Below are 26,589 nucleotides of genomic sequence, written 5' to 3' on the forward strand. Positions count from 1 at the left end.
GATGCGAGCCTGAAGGGAGGGGGAGAGGACAGGAGCGGAGATGTAGATCTGCGTGTCATCTGCGTAGAGATGGTAGTCAAAGCCGTGAGAGTGAATGAGTTCACCAAGGGAGTGAGTGTAAATGGAGAACAGAAGAGGGCCAAGAACTGACCTTGAGGAACTCCAACAGTTAAAGGATGGGAGGGGAAGGAGGTGCCTGCGAAGGAGACCGAGAATGACCGGCCATACTAAGTGCTTGGAATGTACAATTCGGCAACAGAGAGAGACAATCCCTGCCCAATTATGGGCTCTCAGGTAATATTTACCCCACCCTCAGCCACAGAACTCATATATATAGCCATAATTTGTTTTAGTGTTTGTCTCCCTCTCTTGACTGTAAGCTCCTTGTGGGCAGGGAGCATGTCTACCAACTCAGTTCTGTTATACTCTCCCAAGCAATTAGTACAGGGTTCTGCACACAGTATGTGGTCAATAAATGCCATTGATTGCTAGTTGAATGGAGTTCTGAAGGAAGCAGTGTGGCTTAGTGGATAGAGCATGGGTCTGGGAGTCTGAGAGCACGTGCTTCAAAGTCAGAGGTCATGGGTTCTAATCCTGGCTCTGCCGTTTATCAGCTGTGTGACTTTGGGCAAGTCACTTAATTTCTTTGTGCCTCAGTTACCTCATCTGTAAAATGGGGACTAAGACTGTGAGCCCTACACGGCATAACCTGATTACACTGTATCTCCCCCCAGTTCTTAGAACAATGCTTGGCACATAGTAAGTGAGTAACAAATACCAAAAAACAAAACAAACAAACAATCCTGGCTCCCCCACTTGTCTGCTTTGGGTCTTTGGAGAAGTCACTTAACTTCTCTTTGCACAGTTACCTCATCTCTAAAATGGGGGTTCAATACCTGTTCTCCCTCATACTTAGACTTTGTCCCGTATGGGTTAGTAACTGTATCCAACCTGATTATCTTGCATCCACTCCAGTGCTTAGTACAGTGCTTGGCACATAGTAAACACTTAACAAGTACCACAGTTAGTTAACAGAATGGCTCACCTCCTCTGAAATGTCACTCAATGCCCGAATGGTGAAGAAGCTGAGGAGACTAAAACACATTCACAGATGCAGAGTAAAAAAGTCACTCCATTCAAAGCTGAGAAACATTGTGGTCTAGTGGATAGAGCATGGGCCTGGGAGTCAGAAGGACCAATGTTCTACTCCTGGATCCACCACTTGTCTCTGTGTGACCTTGGGTAAGTCATCTGTAAAGTGGAGTTCAAGACTGTGAGCCACATGTGGGACAGGGACTTTGTCCAACCCGATTTGCTTGTACCCACCCTAGGGCTTAGTAGAGTGACTGGCACATAGTGACCGCTTAACAAATAGTGTAATTAATTACACAAGGCAAGGGTAAGTGCAACAAGAGTGTCTGTGTTTTGGAACCAAACCCCAAGGGCTTTAGACGCAGCTTGGGTTCACATTCTGGATGGCTGTTATGCACTAGCTCTAGAGTATTTATTCATTCAGTTGTATTTATTGAGTGCTTACTGTGTGTAGAGTACTGTACTAAGCATTTGGGAGAGTACAATAAAAGCTTGAGCATTTGGGAGAGTACAATAAACAATAAGCAGTCATATTCCCTGGCCACAGTGAGCTTAGAGTCTGGGAGTTGAGGTTGGGGAGTGGGAGAGAAAGACTTTAATACAAATTAATAAAACAGACATATGTATCTAAGTGCTATGGGCTGGGAGAGGGGAAGAGCAAAGGGAGTAAGTCAGAGCCATGCAGAAGGGAGAGGGAGATGAGGAAAAGTGGGGCTTAGTTTGGGAAGGCTTCTTGGAGGAGATGTGCCTTCAATAAGGCTTTGAATGGGAGGAGAGTAATTGTCTGGTGGATTTGAGAGAGGGCATTGCAGCCCAGAGGCAGAACTTGAGTGAGGGGTTGACCGTGAGACGAGCAAGATCAAGGCACAGTGAGAAGGTTAGTACTAGAGGAGCGAAGGGTGTGAGCTGAGTTGTAGAAGGAGAGAAGTGAGGTGAGGTAGGAGGGGGCAAGGAGCTGAATGCTTTAAAACCAATGGTAAGGAGTTTTTGTTTGATGTAGAGGTGGATGGGCAACCACTGGAGCTTTTTGAGGAGTGGGGTGATGTCCGGAATGTTGTTATAGAAAAGTGATCCATGCAACAGAGTGAAGTATGGACTGGAGTGGGGCAAGACAGCAGGCTGGGAGGTCAGCAGTGATGCTGATGCAGTAATCCAGGTGGGATAGGATGAGTGTATTAATTTGGTAGCAGTTTGGATGGAGAGGAAAGGGCGGATTTTAGCTATGTTGTGAAAGTGGGACCAACAGGATTTAGTGATAGATTAAATATATGGGTTAAATGACAGAGAGGCGGCAAGGATAACGCCAGAGATATGGGCTTGTGAGACAGGAAGTATGGTGGTGCCGTCTACAGTCATGGGAATGTTAGGGGAAGACAGGGTTTAGGTGGGAAGATAAAGAGTTCTGTTTTGGACGTGTTAAGTTCGAGGTGACAGGAGGACATCCAAGTACAGATGACTTGAAGTCACGAGGAGATGCGAGACTGGAGAGAGGGGGAATGGTCAGGGCTGAAGATGTAGATTTGGGTATCATACACATAGAGGTGGTAGTTGAAGCCATGGGAGCCAAAGAAGTCTTCAAGGGAGTGGGTGTAGATGGAGAATAGAAGGGGAGCTAGAACTCAACCTTGAGGGACCCCCCCACAGTTAAGGGATGAGAGGCAGAGGAGGAGCCCGCGAAGGCAACTGAGAATGAGTGGTCAGAGAGATATGAGGAGAACCAGGAGAGGACAGAGTCAGTGAAGGTTGGTTTAATATTTCCAGGAATAGGGGGTGGTCGACAGTGTCGAAGCCAGCTGAGAGGTTGAGGAGGGTTAAGATGGAGTAGAAGCCATTGGTTTTGGCAAGATCATTGGTGACCTTTGAGAGGGCAGTTTCTGTGGAGTATTCTCTTCCCCATCATACTCCAGCATTGCACGCTGATTTTTTAATGACAAACAGTGGGTGGAAAGCTGTGTCTTAAATCTCTAGTTAGGAAAGGAGATTGGAGTTTCACCTCATTTTATAACAACAGAACTGCTTCTGGTGACCTAATTTTCCCCTTTTACAAACGGATCTAATACAAGATGCAGGTACTTGGGAGAGATAGCTGGCCCCAGAATTTAACCTTTAGCATATTTATCTTCTGAAAGCTATAAAATATTAAGTTAGCAATTTGTAGGCTAATAAAAGAACGGAAATGGCTCTGTCATTCGCAGTGTTTTTGACAGAAGACGTAAGCATATGCAGTAGAAAAGCAGAATAGGACTGCCCCCTTTTGAAGTGGTAATTTAGAAAAAACATATTCATATTAGAAATAAGTTATAGAGTATATTGTTTGGAAAGTAATTGCAGCCACCACACATTTCCTATTCTGTACTATGTTGCTGTGTATTCAGGAAAAAGAAATAGCTGTAAGGTTGTAAATAAGTAATGGTTTTCGGTGCATATTAGCTAACAAATCATGAATATATAGGAATCTCTCCTAATAAATTCCAGCTCTCCTGTGAGGTGATGTGCAGTTATCAAATGCCTCCATTGGGACAAACTGAGCTTCATGAGTCCAGTCTAAGTAATTCAGGCAGCAGTATTTTGCTTTGGCTTTTGTTTAATTCCCAGTTCAATCAAGATTGTGCAGTCTATGGTTTACAGTGTCAATAAATGTACTGTAGAGGAGTTGCTTGCTCTCTTGTAGTGCTTTCCTGGTCAATTTATATTAAGGAAATCTGCAAAATGATCTTTTAGAAGTTCTAGTTTTGATAACAGCACCTGACTAATAACCACATCCAAAGCTTGAGAGAGCAAATGCCCAACATCTGACCCACATCCAAAATGAAAGAATGCCAGTTTTGCCTCAGCAAGACAGGTTCTACTAGGTACCTTAATTCGCAGACAGGACAGTAGATTAGAGAAGTCTTTCAATTACCAATCCTGCAAACTTAAGCCTTACTTGCCTGCAGCTATGTTTCAGTCAGGTATAAAATTATTTCCTACCTTTGGAGGGACTTTGATGTTTTCAGAGTGTTCCTCACCTTACCTTCTACTGTAAAGCACAGGTATGTCAGAGGAAGGTATTGGTAGGGAAATCAGCACCAAGATGAAATAAACTGTGGAAGTGCTTTGGGGTACGTCCAGTTCTCCTACAATTCACTATATATCTGACACTATGCACATGTGCACAACCCTTTCTTCAGAAAGGGTTGCACTAAATCCAGACAGGCTTGTGTTGTCAGAAAGATGTTCCCTAATGCTGCTGTTGGGGTCTATTCAAAAAATGACTGAACATGCCCATTAATGGGAGAAATGACCCTAGCTGCAGTAATACATTTCCCTTCAAATAACTGAAAAAATAGAATACATCCAACCGAGTATATAGTGCATCTTTGCTAAAACTAGTTCCTTCTTTTCTCCAGCTACACCCTCTCCCTTGGAGAACTAATTTGCTCTCACAACTTCAACTACCATATCTGTGTGGATGATTCCCAAATCTACTTCTCTCCTTCTCTGCAGTCTCACATTTCCTCCTGCCTTCAGTGCATCTCCACTTGGATATTCTGCCAACACCTTAAACTTAACATGTCCAAAATGGAGTGCCTCATCTTCCCACCCAAATCCTGTCCTCTCCTGATTTTCTGTCACCGTATACAACCTTACCATCGTCCCTCTCTTACAGGCCCATAACCATATCCTCGACTCATCTCTCTCATTCAGCTGGCACACTGAGCCTGTCACAAAATCCTATCAGTTCTCCCTTCACAACATCTCTAGAATCTGTCCTTTCCCCTCCATCCAAACTGCTGCCATGCTGATCCAAGCTCTTACCATTCTCTGCCTTAACTGTTGCATATGTCTCCTCCCTGACCTCCCTTCCTCCTGTTTCTCCTCGCTCTGGTCCATTCTTCACTTTACTTCCCAAATAATTTTTCTGAAAAAACATTCGGTGTGTGTTTCCCCATTACTCAGAAACCTCCATTGATTGCCCATCCACCTCCATGTTAAACACAAACGCTTTACAATAGACTTTAAGGCACTCTGATAGCTCCCTCTCTCTTACCTCACCTCTCTGATCTACTACAACACAGGCCACACTCTTCACTCCCTTAACGCCAACTTACTCTCTATCTCAATTTTGCTTTTCTTGCTGCGATCCCCTTGCCCAAGTCCTTCCTCTGGCTGGAACTCCTTCCCCTTTCATATATGACACAGGTCCACCCTCCCCACCTTCAAAATACTCCTAAATGACACAGTTCCACCCTCCCCACCATCAAAAGCCTACTAAAATCACATTTCCAAGACTCTTCCCTGACTAAATTCTCGTTTCCCTTACCCACCCTTCCCTCTCTATGTTGTCTAGGCAGTCAGGTGTGTACCCCTTAAAGATATTCCCCCGATTAGACTGTAAGCCCATCTAAGGGCAGGGACTGTCTCTGTTACCGATTTGTACATTCCAAGCACTTAGTACAGTGCTCCGCACATAGTAAGCACTCAATACTATTGATTGAATTGAATATTGAATGAATACTCCAGTCCCACAACACTTATGTACATATCCTTATACTGTATTTCCCCTATCTGTAATTAATTTTAATTTTAATGTCTCTCTCTCCCCCTGTAGACTGTAAGCTCTTTGGTGGGCAGGGATCATGTTTACTCTGTTGTTCTTTTCCAACTCCAGGGAATGTGTCTGTTTATTGGTATATTGTACTCTCCCAAGTGCTTAGTACAGTGCTCTGCACACAGTAAGCACCCAGTAAATACAGTTGAATGAATGAACTCCATTATATTTTCCCAAGCGTTTAGTATAGTTCTCTGCACACAATAAGTGCACAGTAAACATCATTGATAGGTATCTGTTGAATGTTTAGTATTGGCAGTTTAAAATCAATCAGTATTATTAACTGAGCACCCACTCTATTTGAGCACAGTGCAAAGTGCTTGAGAGAATAGCAGTAGAAGACACTATTCCTGCCCTCAGGAAGATAGAGTATAATGGAGTCCATCACTCCTTTCCTGTTTGCTGTTCACAGGGCTGGTTTGCCTGTGGCAAAAATGATCCCAGTTTTCATTTGGGGTACAGCATTGTCTACAGCTATGGTTTATTTTTTCCTTAGAGCATTTCTTCAGTCCTTCTTACTTGAGATTTTCCACTTTCAGCCTATTGCACAGCATCTATGTGGGTATCCTGCTGTCATCCATTCTCTTCACGTTTCTCTGCTCAGCACAGTTATTTTGCTTTAAGCAGAGCATCAGGAAAAGAGACTGACTTAGGTCTTTGTGATCCAGCTCTGTAATTTGATGTTGAGCATACCCTGTGAGTTACCCTCTTGGAGCAGCTCAAGTCATCAGATGGGACAACAGGGTGAGTCCAGATCTCCCAGCTATAAAGCACTTACAACAGCACTGAAGCCCTGTAGACCATTAATTTGGTTTAGAGCCTGGTAATGATGCTGTTGTCACATTGTTTGAATGAGCTGGTCTTCTTGATTCAATTTAGGCAGCCAGTCCTCCTCACTTAGATTTCCTTACAAGCCCTTGGCTTCTGAGCCAATTGGCACTATTTATGATCCTACTTAACTTTGCTTTTCATGTGACCATGATTTTCCCCCATCCCTTTTTATTTTTGATTCCTCCTCTGTTTTTGCCGTGAAATGTAGGACACCTTACCAACTGGTATCAGGCAAATACAACTTCTGAATCAGTGTGGTGACTGATTTCAGGAAATATTTGCATATTCAAACACAAATTCAGTGGTACAAAAATGTGTGGGTGTTCAATATTATTCCCATAAATCCACTTGAAACCTCAGTGACAGACCTGAAACCACCTACTCTAGTTCAGAATTGGGTCTCTGATTATGGCAATGAGATGCAGCAACAAGCAGCATGATCTAGTGGAAAGAGCACAGGTCTGGGAGCCAGAGGAACTGGGTTCTTTTCCTGGCCCTGCAGCTTGCCTGCTGTGTGACCTTGGGCAAGTTGCTTTACTTCTCTATGCTTCAGTTTTATCTGTTAATTGGGGGTTCAATACCTGTTCTCCTACTTAAGAAGGTGAGCTGTGGATGGGACAGGGATACCATGATCAACCTGATTACCTTGTACCTAGCCAAGCAGTTAGTACAGAGCTTGGCATATAGTAAGCACTTAAATATTATTCTTCTTTTTATTTTTAGATAAATTGCAATGGTTACTTTCCTTGTCAGCCACCCTCATGATTATGGAGGCACCATCAATTCTGTCACAGTATTTATCCAGCATTTACTCTGTGCAAAGCACTGTACTAAATGCAATAGAACTGGAAAACACTCTCCCTGCCCTCATTGATTTTACAACGATTTATATCCCTAACTTTACTTCTAGATATCTAATATGGGCTTATTTTGGGTTTATTCATACCTCCTGAAGAAATTCCATGTGATAACCAACTCAGTTTCTGTGGTCTGCTGTTTTCAGATTGTACAAGGAGATAGTCTTGGCTCTAGTAGTTAACAGATAATGGGATAGGCTGTTGAATAGTGTTTAGTGACTTGATCAAGGTCATTCATTGGTAGAGGACAGATAAGAACTCAAAGTCTAGGAGTTAACCATCTTTTGCTTAACCCACTGAACATTTTGGTTTCCCACAAGAAGAGTGCAATTACCTCACTGAGAGTTTCTCAGCCTTCTCACCCTGAAATGTGTTTGTGTATGGAAGCACTAGGGAAACTGCTTGTGGGTGTGATTATGCACCTGATTTACAAAGTTACTTTGAAAAGGTGCTGGGTAAGAGTGAAATGTAGGCGCCTGCCTTCAGAAGAGCAGGTGAAACCTTTTACAATGAAATAAATTCACCATAGGGCACAGGTGTCTCCAGTCCCTGGCAGATGTTCATGGAAAGTAATTTTGTTGATCTTGTTAGCGTGTTAGCGTGAAAAGAATAGTACAGATAATGAATCTTTTTTTTTCTTCAAACTAGTCACTTGATTGCTTGCATAATTGACATGATTCACTACAGGATCTTTACCCCCTTTTCCCTTCCCTTTTATTCCCCTTCATAAGATGTGTTTCGCAGCATGACTTAGTGGAGAGAACATAGGTCTGGGAGTCAGAGGACATGGGTTCTAGTTCCAGCTCTGCCACTTGTCTGCTGGGTGACCTTGGGCAAGTCACTTAACTTCTCTGTCAGCTGTGTGACTGTGGGCAAGTCACTTAACTTCTCTGTGCCTCAGTTACCTCATCTGTAAAATGGGGATTAACTGTGAGCCTCACGTGGGACAACCTGATTACCCTGTCTCTACCCCAGCACTTTAAACAGTGCTCTGCACATAGTAAGTGCTTAACAAATACCAACGTTATTATTATTCTCCTCTGTGCCTCAGTTACCTCATCTGTAAAATGGGGATTAAGACTGTGAGCCTCATGTGGGATATGGATTGGGTCCAATCTGATAATCTTGTATCTACCCCAGTGCTTAGTACAGTGCCTGGCACATATTAAGCACTTAACAAATACCATAAAAAAAATTTTGACCCAAGGGAGGACCAGACCATGTGGCCAGCAACTAGTATTTTTCTTTTCTGTCGTCTTCCTTTGCTAGCCATCAAATTCATGCTGTATGCTTTCTGTTCTTCTGTTCTTGGGATTCATTTATTCAATTGTATTTATTGAGCACTTACTATGGGCAGAGCACTGTACTAAGTGCTTGGGAGAGTAAAATATTACAATAAGCAGACACATTCCCTGCCCACAATGAGCATGCAGTATCACACTCTCCCTAACAATTTCTCTGCCCTTTTTCTACCTCTTCCCACTTCTGGACTGGAAGCATGATGGTAATGGGCAAGTAGAGTGAACTGGTTACTGGTTCTCAAGCCTGTCTGGCTACCAGGATACCCCATAACCCTGTGGAAACAGGTACTCCAGTACAGCACTAAACTCTTTAGTACTCCAGTACAGCACTAAACTCTTTAGCAAATTTGAAACTTTTTTTTTTTAGCTTGCAGTTTCTAGCCATTAGCTCTATAACTTTACTTCTGGGAGAACAACAATTCTGGCTATTCATACTAAAGTGAGGACCCAATATAACTGTATTTGATTTTGATTTTCCCAAATACCACCTTATATAGTTCTTTGTAAATGCACACTTTATGACAAAGCTGCAATATGTTCCTTGAAAACGTGTCTGTATTTTGACCAATTGTATAATGAAGTGCATTTTTCCATAGTTTTGTATGTTATAAGTTGGAATCTATTCTTACAACTCTGGAAATTGAAATTTCTCTGTTTGAACTCTCTCTCTCTCTCTCTCCCTCTCCCTCCATATATATATATATATATACACACACACAAATCAAAACCTGGGAGACTAGTTAGTTATATATACATATATATATATATATGCATAACCCAGCCATATATATTTAGCTGTATACTTTTATATTAAGTATTACTAAATTATGGTTTAATCTTTTGGGTTTTTGATTAAGACATTTGTTAAGCGCTGGGGTAGATGCAAGTTTATCAGGTTGGACATGGTCCCTGTCCCACACAGGGTTCACAGTCTAGATTTGAGGTGGAGTATTTAATCCCCATTTTACAGGTGAGGTAATTGAGACAGAGAAATTAAGTGATTTGTCCAAGGTCAGGCAGGAAGCAGTTGGCAAAGCTGGAATTAGAACCTGGGTCCTGAGACTCTCAGGCCCATGTTCTTTCCACTGGGCCATGCTGCTGTAAAAGTAATTCAAGGCATAATATCACAACATTTACTAAATGAGAGGCTCCACAGTGATTATGAATCTTTGCAGCAGGCTGCCAAAGCAAGAGTGTTTGGTCTGGTGACTGGTGTACAACTTTAGTGAAGAACTTATTCAATTTAGATTGAACTGCAACCTTCTTGTCTTCATAAAATATCTCATAGCAGGCCAACTCTTTCTAAACACCTTTAAACACCTCTCCCCATCAAGCTCTCTTTCAGTTACTATAATCAATTTCATTAGGTTATGTGAAAAATTGGTACATGACTTTGTAATTCCAAAATTTTAGGTAGTCACGGAGAGTCCATAATTTTATCGCCTGAGTGTACAGTGGATCTTGCAATGACGGATTGGATCATCAGTAAGTTGGACAATAACGTCTGGGTTTCCGTGCTGTGGGTGTCATAGGGGGTGGAATATTGGGGTCTGCCTGCACTCTTGTACTTCATCACCCCTCTGTCGTGTGAGGAATGAAAGGTATACATGCCCATAGCTTGTTTGGCTGCTTTCATCTTTGAGGTCAATTAGAGTCATCAAAAGACTGCTCTGGCAGAGAAGGGTATAGTACCTATTGAAGTCATAGCTTTCATCTTCTGAGATCTGGTTTTAGTGGGCTAGCAGTCAAGGTGAATGAATTCCTCATTTAAATTGTTGCTTCACTTGGACTTTTGCTAAGGAAAGGGGGGAAATTGGGGCCTCTCTTTGGTCTAGGAAATGTTTTGCTGATTTTATTGTGTCTATCTAGTGTTACTCATCAAGGTAGGGGTCAACGAGTGCTGGGTTCTGTTCAAGCCGGGGACTACACCAGCTGAGGAGCCCCAAGGTCTGTAGGGACCCACAGAAGCTTCTTTACACCGCTGCAGGAGAGCACTTGGTCCTCGGACACCATGGGGCTCCCATCTGGAAGCTACACTGTCTGGGCCCGGGGGTGCAGGAAGCAGGATGGCCTGGTCGATAGAGCAGGGGCCTGGGAGTTAGAAGGACCTGGGGTTCTAATCCCGGCTCCTCCACTTGTCCGCTGTGTGACCTTGGGCGAGTCACTTCACTTTTCTGGACCTCAGGTACCTCATCTGTAAAATGGGGATTAAGACTGAGAGCCCCATGTGGGACAGGGACTATGACAAACCTGATTAGCTTGTATCTACCCTAGCGCTTAGAACAGTACTTGGTATGTAATAAGTGCTTAAGAAATATCATCATTATTATTATTAGTGGTGCAGGAGTGGAGGAAAGGCAGCTTGAAGGGTGGAGCTAACTTCCAGGCCTAGAGAAGAACCACCCTTCCACTGGCAACATGGCCTAGTGGATAGAGTACGGGCCTGGGAGTCAGAAGGACCTGGATTCTAGCCCCGGCTCCACCATTTGCCTGCTGTGTGACCTTGGGCAAGTCACTTCACTTCCTCTGTGCCTTGGTGACCTCATCTGTAAAATGGGGATTAATAATAATAATAATAATGATAATGTTAGTATTTGCTAAGCGCTTACTATGTGCAGAGCACTGTTCCAAGCACTGGGGTAGATACAGGTAATCAGGTTGTCCCACGCGGGGCTCACAGTCTTCATTTTACAGATGAGGTAACTGAGGCACAGAGAAGTTAAATGACTTGCCCACAGTCACACAGCTGACATATGGCAGAGCTGGGATTCGAACCCATGACCTCTGACTCGCAAGCCCATGCTCTTTCCGCTGAGCGACACTGCCTGAGCCCCACGTGGGGGAGGGTTTGTGGCCGAAGTGATTACCTTGTATCTACCCCAATGCTTAGAACAGTGCCTAGCACATAGCAAGAACTTAGCAGATACCATTTAAAAAAAAATCCATTTATGTGGATTTACATAAAAAAATTGAACCTGGAGACTAGTTAATTTTCAATCCTGGTAGACCCACCCACAGTTTATGGTCTCCCTAAGATTAGATTTATTGGCCCTGGAAACATGGGCTCATTATATCCTCAATGCTGCCGGAGTTTCACAGAAATTGGCCTAGAGGTTATGTCAAATGTAAGAAGCAGAGCTCTCGTGGAATTGAAACTGGTTAAATGCAACAGCTTCGAGCAGGGATTTTAAAGGAGAACCTGTCTTTCACTTCTCTAAAGATGTAATTAAATGTTTACAGTGCGTGACAAGAGCGTGTGTGCCATTCTTTGCATTGGAGCAGTCCATTTTTATTAGCAAGGGGTGGAAGTGGAAATGCTAAATGAGGCCAGATTGTCCTTTTTTTAGTATTTATCTCATAAACAAAATTATGGAGCTGTGTGGGGAAAAAAATCGGATGATTCTCTTGAAAGGGACAAACCCCTTAAAGGTGCTTGTGAACAGTTTGCTTGCAGTGGTTTCTGTGGTGAATGTGTCATCTAAGGTGGGTAAAAATGGATTATTCTACTCCATAGTGAGAAGTCTACAATCATTTTACGGTCTTGTGGAAATTGTGGTGTGGATTTTTGCAGAAGGCACAGTCCTCTAAATGGTAGATGAAAATGTTGTTGTATACATATTTTGTGCTCTGGAAAATATTTTCTTTCTGTGGCAATACATAGATAATACCCCACGTATGCCTCAGCTAGTTAAGTTTTAATAGTTGAATAGTTAGGAAATTATGATGGATTGTGACTGAATCCCCAGGTGATCAATGACCCTCGTAGGAGCTGAGAGTGTTTTCTATTTTCAACAGATTTTTCCAGTTTGAGAAATGGTATGGATTTCAGATTTGTACTGTAGAATTCCATTACTGGAAGCATTACAACGATCCATGGGGTTATTTTTAAAGGGCCGCTCTTGTAATGCAGAATACTTGTCATCCAACAGCTATTCTTGTAATCAGACCTAAGGCATATATGTAGGTGTTTGCTCCAGGTGTGAAAATGTCTGGTGTATAGTGTCACTAAACATAAAAGATTATTCCAGTATATTTTAAATCAATCAGTGGTATTTATTGAACATTTATTGTATCCAGAGCATTGTAGTTTCAATGATTAATATTCATTTGTTCATTCAATCATATTTGAGTGTTTATTGGGTGCAGAGCACTGTACTAAGCGCTTGGAAAGTACAAATCAGCATTAGAGACAATCCCTGCCCACAACAGGCCTACAGTCTAGAAGGTGGAAGATTGAAACAAGTCAACAGGCACCAGAATAAAAGAATTATAGATATATACACATCAAAATAAGTAAACAGGCATTAATGTAAACAAATAGAATTATAGATTTGTACATATATACACAAGTGCTGCAGGGTGGGGAGGTGGGTTAGAGAAAAGGGAGCGAGTCGGGAAGGGGAAGGGGAGCTGAGAAAAAGAGGGGCTTAGTCTGGGACGGCCCATTGGAGGGAGGTGAGCCTTCAGTAGGGTTTTGAAGGGGGGAGGTGTGATTGGCAGATTTGAGGAGGGTGGGCATTCCAGGCCAGAGGTAGGACGTGGACCACGGGCCAGGGGACGACGATGGCGGGACAGGTGAGAATGAGGCACAGTGAGTAGGTTAGCACCAGAGGAGCAGAGTGTGTGGGCTGGGCTGTAGAAGGAGAGAAGGAAGGTGAGGTAGGAGGGGGTAAGGTGATGGAGAGCTTTGAAGCCAATAGTGAGGAGTTATTGCTTGTTACGGAGATTGATAAATAACCACTGGAGATTTTTTGAGGGGGAGCGGTGACATGCCCAAAACCTTTCTGTAGAAAGATAATCTGGGCAGCAGAGTGAAGTATAGATTGAAGTGGGGAGAGACAGGAGGTTGGGAGATCAGAAAGGAGGCAGATGCAGTAATCCAGTCGGGCTATGATGAGAGATTGTACTAACGTGGTAACGGTTTGAGTGGAGAGGAAAGAGCGGATCTTGATGAAGTTGTGAAGATGAGACCGGCAGATTTTGGTGACATATTGGATACGTGGGGTGAATGAGAAACCGGAGTCAAGGATGACACCAAGTTTGTGGGTTTGTGAGACGGGAAGGATGGTAGTGCCGTCCACAGTGACGGGAAAGTCAGGGAGAGGACAGGGTTTGGCGGAGAAGTAAGGAGCTCGGTCTATTTCTAAATTGCCTGGAAATATGGCAGAGTCGAGGAGAATTCAGTGTAGGATAGTGGTTGAGCCCAATTTAGAATATGCAGCTTTTAAAACCACTAGAGTACCATCCCACTTTATCAATTCCAACCTTCTAGTTTTAGTGACTTTTCCAGAAAACCCTCAGGAAGCTGCTAGCCTGTGTTATTCCCTTCAGGTATTTCATCTTTGCCAAAGCTATAGTTGCTCAAGTTTTTTCAGTGATTTTTATTTTGTTTGTGGCAATTGTTATATATGGGGACAGTGGGGTGAGTTCAAAATGTGGTTATAATCAGAAATGTTTCTTAAAAGTGTGCCAAAATAAGCTCACCAACCTCCCCCTTCCATATTTAAAAAAGTGACTCGGCTAGTGGTTTACCTTTGTCTTACCACTGAATGGCCAGCTCCGCTTTCCAAACAGGGTTCATAGGAAGACGGTCTTTTATTTTGTCTGTGACTGCCACTTGGAGAGCTTGTTGTTGCTTTATTGTCTGCATTGCACCTTTGTTCACAAGGAGCAAAATAGTGGCATCACAGGGCATCCATTCCCACAGACCTCCATCGGGGCCCAGTGAGATCCATACTGCCCACCCTGGTCTAGCAGCACTGCTTTGAAGATGAGGTATGGTCTATGCCACCTCAGTCTTCTTGGTCAACATGGAGCCCTAGGTGCTTCCCTTCCTTAATCATAATTTTGGCATTTAAATGCCTACTGTGTGCTAAGCACCATACTAAGCTTTCTACTGAGGTAAAAACAAGATAATCACATTGTACACAATCCCTGCTTCCCACATTGGCCTCTCAGTCTAAGTAATGCTCTTAATGCTCTCGTATTTCCCAGCTATGTCCCAGATTAATTGATCTCTTGATTTTGTTCTGCAGCAATGCTACTTCCTGACATTGGTGGGTACCCATCTGTTGTTCCTTCTGCCTGCCCTCTTTGGCGGGCGGGCGGGCGGGCGGGGGCCTCTCCCTTAATTATATCTAGTCTATATAGTCTATATAGTCTAGCCGTTATATCCCGGCTAGACTACTGTGTCAGCCTTCTCTCTGACCTCCCTTCCTCCTCTCTCGCCCCGCTCCGGTCTATTCTTCACTCCGCTGCCCGGCTCATCTTCCTGCAGAAACGATCTGGGCATGTCACTCCCCTTCTTAAACAACTCCAGTGGTTGCCTATCGACCTCCGCTCCAAACAAAAACTCCTCACTCTAGGCTTCAAGGCTCTCCAACACTTTGCCCCTTCCTACCTCTCCTCCCTTCTCTCTTTCTACCGCCCACCCCGCACGCTCCGCTCCTCTGCCGCCCACCTCCTCACCGTCCCTCGGTCTCGCCTATCCCGCCGTCGACCCCTGGGTCACGTCCTCCCGCGGTCCTGGAACGCCCTCCCTCCTCACCTCCGCCAAACCGATTCTCTTTCCCTCTTCAAAACCTTACTTAAAAATCACCTCCTCCAAGAGGCGTTCCCAGACTGAGCTCCTCTTCCCCCTCTACTCCCTCTGCCATCCCCCCTTTACCTCTCCGCAGCTAAAGCCTCATTTTCCCCTTTTCCCTCTGCTCCTCCACCTCTCCCTTCCCATCCCCACAGCACTGTACTCGTCCGCTCAACTGTATATATTTTCATTACCCTATTTATTTTGTTAATGAATTGTACATCGCCTTGATTCTATTTAGTTGCCATCGGTTTTTACGAGATGTTCTTCCCCTTGACGCTGTTTAGTGCCATTGTTCTTGTCTGTCCGTCTCCCCCGATTAGACTGTAAGCCCGTCAAACGGCAGGGACCGTCTCTATCTGTTGCCGACTTGTTCATCCCAAGCGCTTAGTACAGTGCTCTGCACATAGTAAGCGCTCAATAAATACTATTGAATGAATGAATGAATGAATAATTCTGTTTTCAGGGTTTAGCTTTATGATGCCACAGGCAACACGGAAGCAGGTATTTAACTAGACTTCAAGATCTCTGGAAGTCTTCTGACCACCTCCAAATGTTATCAAGGATCCTACTAAAGCAGAGTTTCTGGTGGGGAAGAAAAATATTAGAGAATTTTCACTAGGCAATGGTGGTCTATTATTAGCTTACCATCGAAAATATCCCTCAAGCTGCTTTGAAGCAGAGTAGGCAATTAGTGTGTCTTTAATAAATCAGTAAGTTGTATTTATTGATCAAACAATTATATTTCTTGTGCACTTACTGTGTGCAAAGCCCTGTAGTAAGTACCAGGAGAGTGCAATCTGACAGAGTTGGTAGACAGGTTCCCTGCCTATGAGTGCTTACTATGTGCAACACTCTGTACTTTTAAGCATTTAAGCACGGGAAGCACCTATGTCTCAGTTGGAGTTAGGGAAGCTACCTTAATCCTGCAGTTGGGAAAAGTCAGAATTATTTTTTTTTTTGAAAGATTCTACTAAAGACCTCATATCTTTACCTCTAAAGTCACTAAACTAAGCTTTTAAAAATTGTTCTTGACTAGCATCCTAAGGAAGGTCTGGATGAGACTTTTCGTAGAGCTATTTTGAGGTCAGCAGAGAGGTTGTCTGTGGGCTCACTACGGATGTATGTGGGTAGATAAAGATAGTAAATGAACAAAGGCGGTAGACAGATATAGCACTCCAATCCCTAGTTGGTGTCAAGTGTTTTGGACCCTTTCCCAAACTCAAGTAAGTCCAAGCAATCGATCAGTGGTATTAACCGTGTGCAGTGCGCTTGGGAGATTACAACAGAGTTAAAAGTTGGAACTTGAGTTCCTTTGACAGGTCATTGAAATGATATTTTAGGGACCATTTTCTGTCGCCAAAAAAAAAGTCTTCTTAAACAGTGAATACCTTGAGCAGTTGTGCCTCAGTTTCTTCATTGGAATTTGGGGGTTACGCACCCGTTCTCCTTTCTTCTTAAACTGTGAGCCTCCAAAGAGGAAAGGTATTGCACCTGATCTCATTGTATTGCAGCTACCCCAGTATTTAGCCAGGTGCTCATTCCGTAGTAAATGTTTAGTAAACAGACACCACAATTATTGTTGTTACAGGATGGCTGTAAGTAGTTGGGTAGTGGGAGACATCAGGAAATGTCATTCTAGGACTTCCTGTCCACGGCAATCTGCAGATAATTTGGCGTTTCACTGTGTTTAGGCTTGGCACAGGAGTTTGATACTCTCAATTAAGCAAGGTTGCTGTAAACTATGTAAGGAATGTCCACAGGTAGTTGGGAAGTTGAGTGTTCATTTAGTCCTCTGCAAATACAGGCAAGGAGCCACAACAGCAGAGAAACCGTCACCACGTAGATTTGCTTCATTTATGTGACTCGTCATGGTGAAGACTAAAACCCAAGGCGTTGGGGAAAGCAACCCGGATTTTTTATTCATTGATTTTTAACTGAACCACCCTCGGAAATGTGTGTCTTGTATACCCCCCAGATTGGAGAAGCAGCGTGGCCTACTGGCTAGAGCCTGGGATTGGGAGGCAGGGGTCGTGGGTTCTAATGCCACTTCTGCCACTTGTCAGCTATGTGACTTTGAGCAAGTCACTTGATAATAATAACAATAATAAGTTGGTATTTGTTAAGCGCTTACTATGTGCAAAGCACTGTTCTAAGTGCTGGGGGGTATACGAGATGATCAGGTTGTCCCTTGTGGGGCTCACAGTCTTCATCCCCATTTGACAGATGAGGTAACTCAGGCTCAGAGAAGCTAAGTGACTTGCCCAAAGTCACATTGCTGACAAGTGGCGGAGCCGGGATTAGGTCATGGGTTTGAATCCCAGCTCTGCCACTTGTCAGCTGTGTGACTGTGGGCAAGTCACTTAACTTCTCTGGGCCTCAGTTACCTCATCTGTAAAATGGGGAATAACGGTGAGCCTCACATGGGACAACCTGATTACCCTCTATCTACCCCAATGCTTAGAACAGTGCTCTGCACATAGTATGCACTTAACAAATACCAACATTATTATTATTATTAGAACCCATGACCTCTGACTCCCAAGCCTGTGCTCTTTCCACCAAGCCACGCTGCTTCTCTGACTTCCCTGGGCCTCAGTTCCCTCACCTGCAGAATGGGGATGAAGTCTGTGAGCCCTCCTTGGGACCTCCCTGATTACCTCAGAGCCGTGCTTTGCGCATAGCAAGCGCTTAATAATAATGTCGGTATTTGTTAAGCACCTACTATGCGCAGAGCACTATTCTAAGCACTGGGGTAGATAGAGGGTAATCAGGTTGTCCCACATGAGGCTCACCATCTTCATCCCCATTTTACAGATGAGGGAACTGAGGCCCAGAAAAGTGACTTGCCCACAGTCACACAGCTGACAAGTGGCAGAGCGTGGCTCAGTGGAAAGAGTCCAGGCTTGGGAGTCAGAGTTCATGGGTTCGAATCCCGGCTCTGCCACTTGTCAGCTGACTGTGGGCAAGTCAATTTACTTCTCTGGGCCTCAGTTCCCTCATCTGTAAAATGGGGATTAACTGTGAGCCTCACGTGGGACAACCTGATTACTCTGTATCTACCCCAGTGCTTAGAACAGTGCTCTGCACATAGTAAGCGCTTAACAAATACCAACATTATTATTATTATTTGAACCCATGAACTCTGGCTCCCATGCCTGGGCTCTTTCCATGGAGCCACACTGCTTAACACCACCATCATCATTATGATTATTATATCTTTACGCCAGCTGTGCAGTTTGGGAGGTAGGTTTAGAAGGGAGGAGGGCCGTGGCAGGCCTGGCTAGGGCTGCCTGGAGGCGGCGGCTGGAGGTCGAGAGGTTCGTTCCTTGCAGAAGCGACTGCGGAATCCGGTCCGAGGTTTGGCTGCGGCTGCCGCTCGCCCCTCTCCTCTGGAATAGCTCTTTCCTGATGTCGGGAGGCCGGGCGCGCTGATGGCCCTGCTGCTGCAGAGGATGTTTGTCTGCAGCTCGGATTACCTTGCCCCTCCGCCGCTGGCAGCAGCCGTCATTTTCATTCCTTCCTTCCTTCCATAGTAGTATCTAGCGCTTACTATGTGCAGAGTACTGGAATGAATAATTTGGCAACACACAGAGGCCATCCCTGCCCGATGACGGGCTCACAGTCCCAACGGGGGAGGCAGGCAGCAAAGCAAAACACAACAATTTTTCTGTTTCATTAGACACCTCCCTGTCCCCCTCTCGTCCCCCAGCCCACCCTTCCCCCTCCCCCAGGTCGGGGACTGGCCGCCTCCTCCAGGAATAAATACCCTCCCGCCTCCCTCCTAAGGAAAGAGGAACGGGGACGTAATGGGATTTAACTGTGCAAAAGCCAAAAAAGGGGGGTGTGTGTGCAAGAAATGCAAGCGTGCAATCCGCAGTAAACAATGAACCGGCCGAGGAAGTCGCTGCTGAGCCTTTTCTCCAGCCTGGAGCCTCCCTCCTCCTCCCCCTCCTCCTCCCTCCACTCTCTCCGGGCGATGCAGTGTGGAGCTACAGGAAAATGCATGTAATCTCAGGACGGGGGCTGGGGGTTTTGCGGGTGGTGGTGGTTTTTTCTTGGATGTCGAGGATCTGTCGGTGTTCCTGAGCTCGCACGGGCGGAGATGGGGGCGTCCACGGGCCTGGAGTCCCGCAGCAGCAATAGGGGGATCGGCGGTGCGGGGATCCAGAGAGAAGCAGCTGTAGGATCGGCGGTGCGGGAAGCGGGAGAGGCGCAGCAGCAGCTGTAGGATCGGCGGTGCGGCAAGCGGGAGAGGAGCAGCAGCAGCTGTAGGATCGGCGGTGCGGGGATCCGGAGAGAAACAGCAGCAGCAGCTGTGGGCTCGGCCGGGCGGGAAGCGGGAGCTGGAAAATCGACCGCGCTCGGAGAGCAGGACCGGCGCTCCCACGCGGGAATTTCTGGCCCCGAAACCGTGCGGCACCTTCCTCCTTCCCGCCTCCCCCGATTTATCACTGTCATTATCCTTCTGATTCGTCTTTTCCGCCCTCCCCGGCGGTCGCTCTGCGTCGACCCGGAGCGTCGGGGCTGAAGATGCCTCGGCTGGATGCTGCGGCGTGAGCGGCCCGACATGTACCTCCTGGACGGCGCCGGGGAGCCCGCCCAGCCCGGGCCGGGGTCCCCGGAGGGGCCGATGCAGCGGGGCGGCCCGCAGAGAAAGACGGTCTACCGCATCTCCGTCACCCTGGTGAAGAAGGAGCGGCTGCCCCGGCCGCCCGGAGCCGACGAGCCAGGAGCCCGGCCGGACCCGCCCCGACGGCGGCGGCGGCGAGGAGGCCCGAGCCCCCGGCCCCCGCCGACCCCCGACGGCCCCGACGACCCCGGCCTGCTGCTGTTCCTCCGGGAGGACGGCCACTCCCGGGACGATGACGACGACGACGAGGAGGAGGACCGGTCCCCCGGCGGAGGGGAGGAGGAGAAGGACCGGTCCCTCGGCGGAGGGGTGGAGGAGAAGGACCGGTCTCCCGTCGGAGGAGCGGAGAAGGACCGGTCTCCCGTCGGAGGGGCGGAGGAGGAGGACCGGGCCCCCGTCGAAGGGGCGGAGGAGGAGGACCGGTCTCCCGGCGGAGGAGCGGAGGAGAAGGACTGGTCCCTCGACGCAGGGACGGAGGAGGAGGACCAGTCCCCCGTCGGAGGGGCGGAGGAGAAGGACTGGTCCCCCGTCGGAGGAGCGGAGGAGAAGGACTGGTCCCCCGTCGGAGGGGCGGAGGAGAAAAACCGGTCTCCCGGCGGAGGAGCGGAGAGGGACCGGTCTCCCGGCGGAGGAGCGGAGAGGGACCGGTCCCCCGTCGGACGGACGGCGGAGGAGGAGGAGGACCGGCCCCCCGACGGCGGGAAGGACCGCCAGTTGGACGGCCCCGGGGCCTTCCGCAACTTGAGGACCCGCAGCGCCGGGCAGCTGGAGCTGGGCCGCCTCCAGGTGTCCCGGCGGGAGGCCCCGCGGCCCGCCTGCCCCCGGGAGCGGCCCTTGGAGGCGGAGCGGCCCGCCGAGAGTACGCCTGGAGGGGAGCCGAGGGCCTCGCCCCGCAGCCCCCAGTGCGGGCAGCTGCGGAGGAGCTTGAGCTTCAGGCACCGTCCCGGCGGGGAGCGGCGCGGGGCGCCAACCCTCAGCCAGGACCGGCCGCCGGGCAGCTCGGGCGGCCTGGCCCCGGGGGTGCCGGGGGTGCCGGGGGTCCCGGGCTCCCCGCCCCCGGAGAAGCGCAACACCCTGGACGTGGGCGAGGTGCTCAGCAAGACCGAGTCCCTGTCGGACCTGGAGCGCTGGGAGCGGAGCAAGAGCAAGAACCGGACCCTCGATAACAGCGACTTGCAGCGGCTGGAGCGGGCCCGGGCCGGGAGCGGGAGCGGCCCCGCCTCCGACCGCCGCCTGCTGCGCTTCTTCAGCGGCATCTTCGCCCGCCGGGACCCCGGCCCCGGCCCCGGCTCGCCCCGAGGAGGCTGCTCTCGCCCCCGCGGATACTTCGGCAGCCTCAAGCGGCCCGTCCTCGACGGCCGCTCCAGCAGCGAGAGCATCCACGGATCCCCCCGGAAAGGTCGGGCCGTCGGGGGGCGGCGGGACGGGGCGGACGGGGCGGGCCGGGGACCACGACCTCCCTCCATCCGACCCCCGCCGGGAGGCCGCCGCAGCGGAGGAGCGGCCTGGTCGGTGGGAAGAGCCAGAGGTCAGGGGTTCGAATTCCGGCTCTGCCACCTGTGTGACTCTGGCCAAGTCACTTCTCTGGGCCCCAGTTCCCTCATCTGCAAAATGGGGATGAAGACGGTGAGCCTCATGGGGGACAACCTGATGACCCTCTATCTGCCCCTGCACTTAGAACGGTGCTCTGCGCATAGTAAGCGCTTCACAAATACCAACAGTATTACTGCGCGCAAGTCACTTTATCGAATCCCATCTCTGCCACCTGTGTGACTGTGGGAAAGTCACTCCACTCCTCTGGGCCTCAGTTCCCTCATTTGCAAAATGGGGATGAAGACTGTGAGCCTCATGGGGGACAACCTGATGACCCTCTATCTGCCCCAGCGCTTAGAACGGTGCTCTGCACGTAGTAGGAGCTTAAATGCCAACATTACTATTATTGTTAAGCACTTACTATACGCAAAGCACTGCTCTAAGGTGATCAGGAGGATTCCAAGGAGGGCTCACAGACTTCATCCCCATTTTGCAGATGAGGGAAGTTAGAGAAGCAGCGTGTCTCAGTGAAAAGAGCCTGGGCTAGGGAGCCAGAGGTCCTAGGTTCGAATTCCAACTCTGCCACCTGTCAGCTGGATGACTTTGGGCAAGTCGCTTCACTTCTCTGTGCCTCAGTTACCTCATCTGGAAAATGGGGATTAAGACTGAGCCTCATGTGGGACAACCTGATGACCTTGCATCTGCCCCAGCATTTAGAAAGGTGCTCTGCACATAGTAAGCGCTTAACAAATACCAACATTATTACTGTGCACAAGTCACTTTATCGAATCCCCGCTCTGCCACCTGTGTGATGACTGTCGGAAAGTCACTTCACTTCTCTGGGCCTCACTTCCCTCTTCTGCAAAATGGGGATGAAGACTGTGAGCCTCATGTGGGACAACCTGATGACTCTGTATCTACCCCAGCGCTTAGAACGGTGTTCTGCATATAGTAGGCGCTTAGCAAATACCAACATTATTACTTTGTGCAAAGCACTGCTCTAAGGTAGTCAGGGGGGTCTAGTCAGGGGGGTCCCAAGGAGGGCTCACAGACTTCATCCCCATTCTGCAGATGAGGGGAGCTAGAGAAGCAGGGTGGCTCAGTGGAAAGAGCCCGGGCTTGGGAGCCAGAGTTCATGGGTTCAAATCCCGGCTCTGACAAGGAGCCAGAGTTCATGGGTTCAAATCCCGGCTCTGACACCTGTGTGGCTGTGGGCAAGTCACTTCACTTCTCTGGGCCTCAGATCCCTCATCTGCAAAATGGGGATGAAGACTGTGAGCCTCATGTGGGACAACCTGATAACCCTCTATCTACCCCAGCGGTTAGAACGTTGCTCTGCATATAGTAGGTGCTTAAATGCCAACATTATTATTATCGTTAAGCTCTTACTGTGTGCTAAGCAGTGCTCTAAGGTGATTGGGGGATTCCCAAGGAGGGCTCACAGACCTCATCCCCATTCTGCAGATGAGGGACATTAAAGAAGCAGCGTGGCTCAGTGGAAAGAGCCCAGGCTTGGGAGCCAGAGATCATGGGTTCAAATCCCTGCTCTGCCACCTGTCAGCTGTGTGACTGTGGGCAAGTCACTTTATTTGTCTGGGCCTCAGTTCCCTCATCTGTAAAATGGGGATGAAGACTGTGAGCCTCATGTGGCACAACCTGATTACCTTGTATCTACCCCAGTGCTTAGAACCGTGCTCTGCATATAATAAGCGCTTAACAAATGCTAACATATATATTCATTTGGCCGCAGTTGTGGAGCGCTGAGCATTCCAAGGGCTTACTACAGTGCTCCGCACATAGCGCTCAATAAAACGAATGAATTCAATCGTATTTATTGAGTGCTTACTATGTGCGGAGCACTGTATTAAGCCCTTGGAATGTGCAGTTCAGCACTGCGCTGCCCCCTCCTCCCCTCCCAACCGCCTCTCTCCTGGGGCGTTTTCATCTCAGTCGTCATCATCATCGATGGCATTTTCCTTCAGCAGCATTTATTGAGCGCTGGCTAGGTGCAGAGCACTCTACTAAGCGCTTGCTGGCAGCACTCACTACGAGTAGGGCACTGTACTGTGTGCTCGGCGCAACAGCGTTGGCAGACACGTTCCCTGCCCACGGCGAGCTTACCTGGGCGGAAGGCCTGCGCGGGCCGGGAAGGGGGAAGGAAGCCTCACCATTGGGTTTCAGAAATAGGGCTGTCTTCTCAGGGATGATGATGGTATTTCTTAAGCGCTTACTATGTGCCGCGCACTGTACTGAGCGCTGGGGTGGATACAAGCAAATCGGGTTGGACATAGGCCCTGTCCCATGCAGGGTGCACAGTCTCCATTCCCATTTTCCAGATGAGGTCACTGAGACCCAGAGAAGTGAAGCGACTTGCCCAAGGGCACACAGCAAACAAGTTGTGGAGCTGGGATTAGAACCCATGACCTTCTGACTCCCAGGTCCGGGCTCTATCCACTGCACCATGCTGCTTCTCCATGCCACACTGCTTATGTATATATGTAGAAAGGTGTGGGCCCATCATCATTTGCTGCTTCAGAGCTTCCTTTATGGCTCTGTGAAGCAGTTGGTCAGCCGTTTGTGGTAGATGCCAAGGGAAATGACAGTAGGTTGGGCTTGGTACCGCTTGGTACCACGGACAGGATCCTGGGGAAGGCCATCATAGCTCCTTAGGTTGGTAGGGCCCCCTTTCCGGGGGACCGTCGCACAAAAGATATTTGGCTGCCAACCGGTGTGCATCTTCGAGGATCATCGTATTTTTCAGAGGATGGAGTTGAGATGTAATGAGGAAACTCTAATGACATGGCCCTATCCCCCACTCGGCCAGTCCCGTGAAAATTTAGACAGACACACCCGCCTCCACCATGGAATGGTACAGGACTGCTTTGTTTTGTTAAAATAATAAAATGAAGCAAAATGCTACCGCCACCAATTAAATGTGTTCAGCCGAATGCCAAATCACCGGGTCCCACTTCTCTGTTTAATAGTAGTCTTACGTGTTGATAAACATAGATCTGAAAGGAAAACAGTAATTAGCTGCTTAGACTGCAGACAAGTACCTCTCAAAAGAGGTAGATGAAGTAATGCATAGTCAATTGTTTAGAGTAAAAATATCCTACTGTAGTACCTGTTCTTACAAGTTGTAAATCGTAGTTAGTTTGGTATGCCGCCTTTTATAGAAATGATTGACGTCCATTAGAGGACTCGAGTGATAAACCTGTTCAGTGGTGGTTGCGGGTTTGTTGGGGGAAGGGGAGAGGCTTTTTCCTTAGTGTCAGGCAGTTGGCAATAGTTCCTATCCGAGGTATTGTGACCGAACTGAACCACTGTGTAATATCTTGGATGGAGAAACGTCTTGAAGTACATGCCTCTAATCATAATGATGTGGTGGAATTTGTAGGAGTAAGTTGTGTGAAAAAAAGAAGTTTTTGGAGATTATAGAAAATCCTTCCAGAATTTGTCCTTTCACTTTGTTTTGAAGATTTCGGTAACCACAACAGAAAGCTTTCCCTTTCGCATAGATAAAGCATTTTTTCTTTGTTGAAATGCCTGGAATGTCAAAGGGTTTTATGGTGTAGTTTAGAGTGATGATTGTATGATACTTAGCCTCTACAAATTCCATTCCTCAGATGGAACTTTTATTTCATTTTGAGAAATGACTTCAACCAAAAGAAAATCACTTCAGTTTCCCCTCAGATTTGCTTGGGCTGTTGATAAGGCAAAAATAATGAAAAGCTTGTTATAGTAATAGTAGTAGTGGCATGGATGGAGTATCTGTGACATAGATGGAGTATCTTTGTGGTGCTAAGCCCTGTGGAATGTACAACAGGTGTGCAAGACTTGTTCCCTGACCAAAGTGAATTTGTGCAATAATTTAGAGCTATATGTATATATATGCATAGCACTATGATTTCCCACATCCTCACTGCCCTCTTAACCTAAGGTTGTTGGTTTTTTTTCTGGTATCTGTGTAACACTAACTCTGTGTCAAACACTGTTCTAAGTGCTGGGATAGGTACAAGTGAATTAGGTCGGATGCAGTCAGTCCCTGTCCCACAGGGAGAACAGGCAAATCCCTATTTTACAGTGGAGGTTCTCTTCTCTTTCCCTCCCTCCCCCCCGATTCTCATTATTGAATTAGGTTTTCATGAGGTTATTTAAGTCTGATGAGCTTTTTGGGCAACTGGTTTTGGGCAAAATTCAACACTTATTTTATCTTGTCCATAATCCACCAATTGAGAGAAATATCAAATGATCCCTAGGTTTGCTGTATGTCAATCAATCAGTGGTATTTAATGAGCGCTTACTGTATGCAGGGCACTGTACTAGGCGCTTGGGGGAGTTCAATTTAACAGAGTTGGTAGCCATGTTTCTTGCCCTCTAGGCAGGAATTAAAAAAATTAAGCGTATATTTATATGTATATAAATGCTGAGAGGGCAGAGGGTAGCCTGAATATTAAGTCCCTGAAGGGCACAGTTCTAAATGTGTAGGCAATGAAGAAGGGAGAGGGAGTTGGGAAAAAGAGGCCCTCATTGGGAAAAAGAGCTCCAAGGCTTTGAGGGGGTAATGGGGAAAAATGGTGGTCTGGCCTATAGGGGAGCGGAGAGAGTTCCAGGCCAGAGAGAGCACATGCAAAAGGGGTCGGTGGAGAGATAGGTGAGAAGAGTCTCTGGTAGCCCATGTGATTAAACTGGAGTTTTAGGAACAAAATGTTGGTATTGGGTTGTTGCAGGAAACTAGCGAGGTAAGGTAGGAGGAGGTGAGCTGATTTCTGTAAAGCTGATGTAAGGAGTTTCTGGTTGAAGTGGATGGACAATCACTGGAGGTCCTTGAGGAGACCCTCCTCTAGACTGTAAACTCACTGTGGGCAGAGAATGTGTCTGTTATATATTGTACTCTCCCAAGCGCTTAGGGGAAGCGGCACCGTATAGTGGATAGAGCACAGGCCTGGGAGTCAGAAAGTCATGAGTTCTAATCCTGGATCCACTGCTTGTCTGCTGCTTGGGCAAGTCACTTCACTGCTCTGGGCCTCAGTTACCTCATCTCTAAAATGGGGATTAAGACTCTGAGCCTCAAGAGGGACAGGGACTGTGTCCAACCCAATTGGCTTTTATCCATCCCAGAGCTTAGTACAGTGCTTGGCACATAGTAAGTGCTTAACAAATACCAA

The 26,589-nt window shown here is 47.3% G+C and overlaps 1 protein-coding gene across 7 annotated transcripts in view; it reads left to right on the forward strand.

The window, feature by feature from the left end:
* AGAP1 (ArfGAP with GTPase domain, ankyrin repeat and PH domain 1) overlaps positions 1 to 26,589 on the forward strand; it is a 757,099-nt gene that overhangs the window by 199,525 nt on the left and 530,985 nt on the right. For 3 of the 7 annotated variants that reach the window (XM_029069284.2, XM_039912516.1, XM_039912517.1), the window contains exon 1: positions 20,070 to 21,287. The exons of the other annotated variants lie outside the window; for them this stretch is intronic. The gene's annotated coding sequence lies outside the window, so the exon portion shown is untranslated. Of the gene's footprint in view, positions 1 to 20,069; positions 21,288 to 26,589 lie in introns of those variants that run through there. 7 annotated transcript variants of the gene reach the window in all.

The sequence above is a fragment of the Ornithorhynchus anatinus genome, chromosome 7 (genome assembly GCF_004115215.2).
Source record: "Ornithorhynchus anatinus isolate Pmale09 chromosome 7, mOrnAna1.pri.v4, whole genome shotgun sequence".
Classification (NCBI taxonomy): domain Eukaryota; kingdom Metazoa; phylum Chordata; class Mammalia; order Monotremata; family Ornithorhynchidae; genus Ornithorhynchus; species Ornithorhynchus anatinus.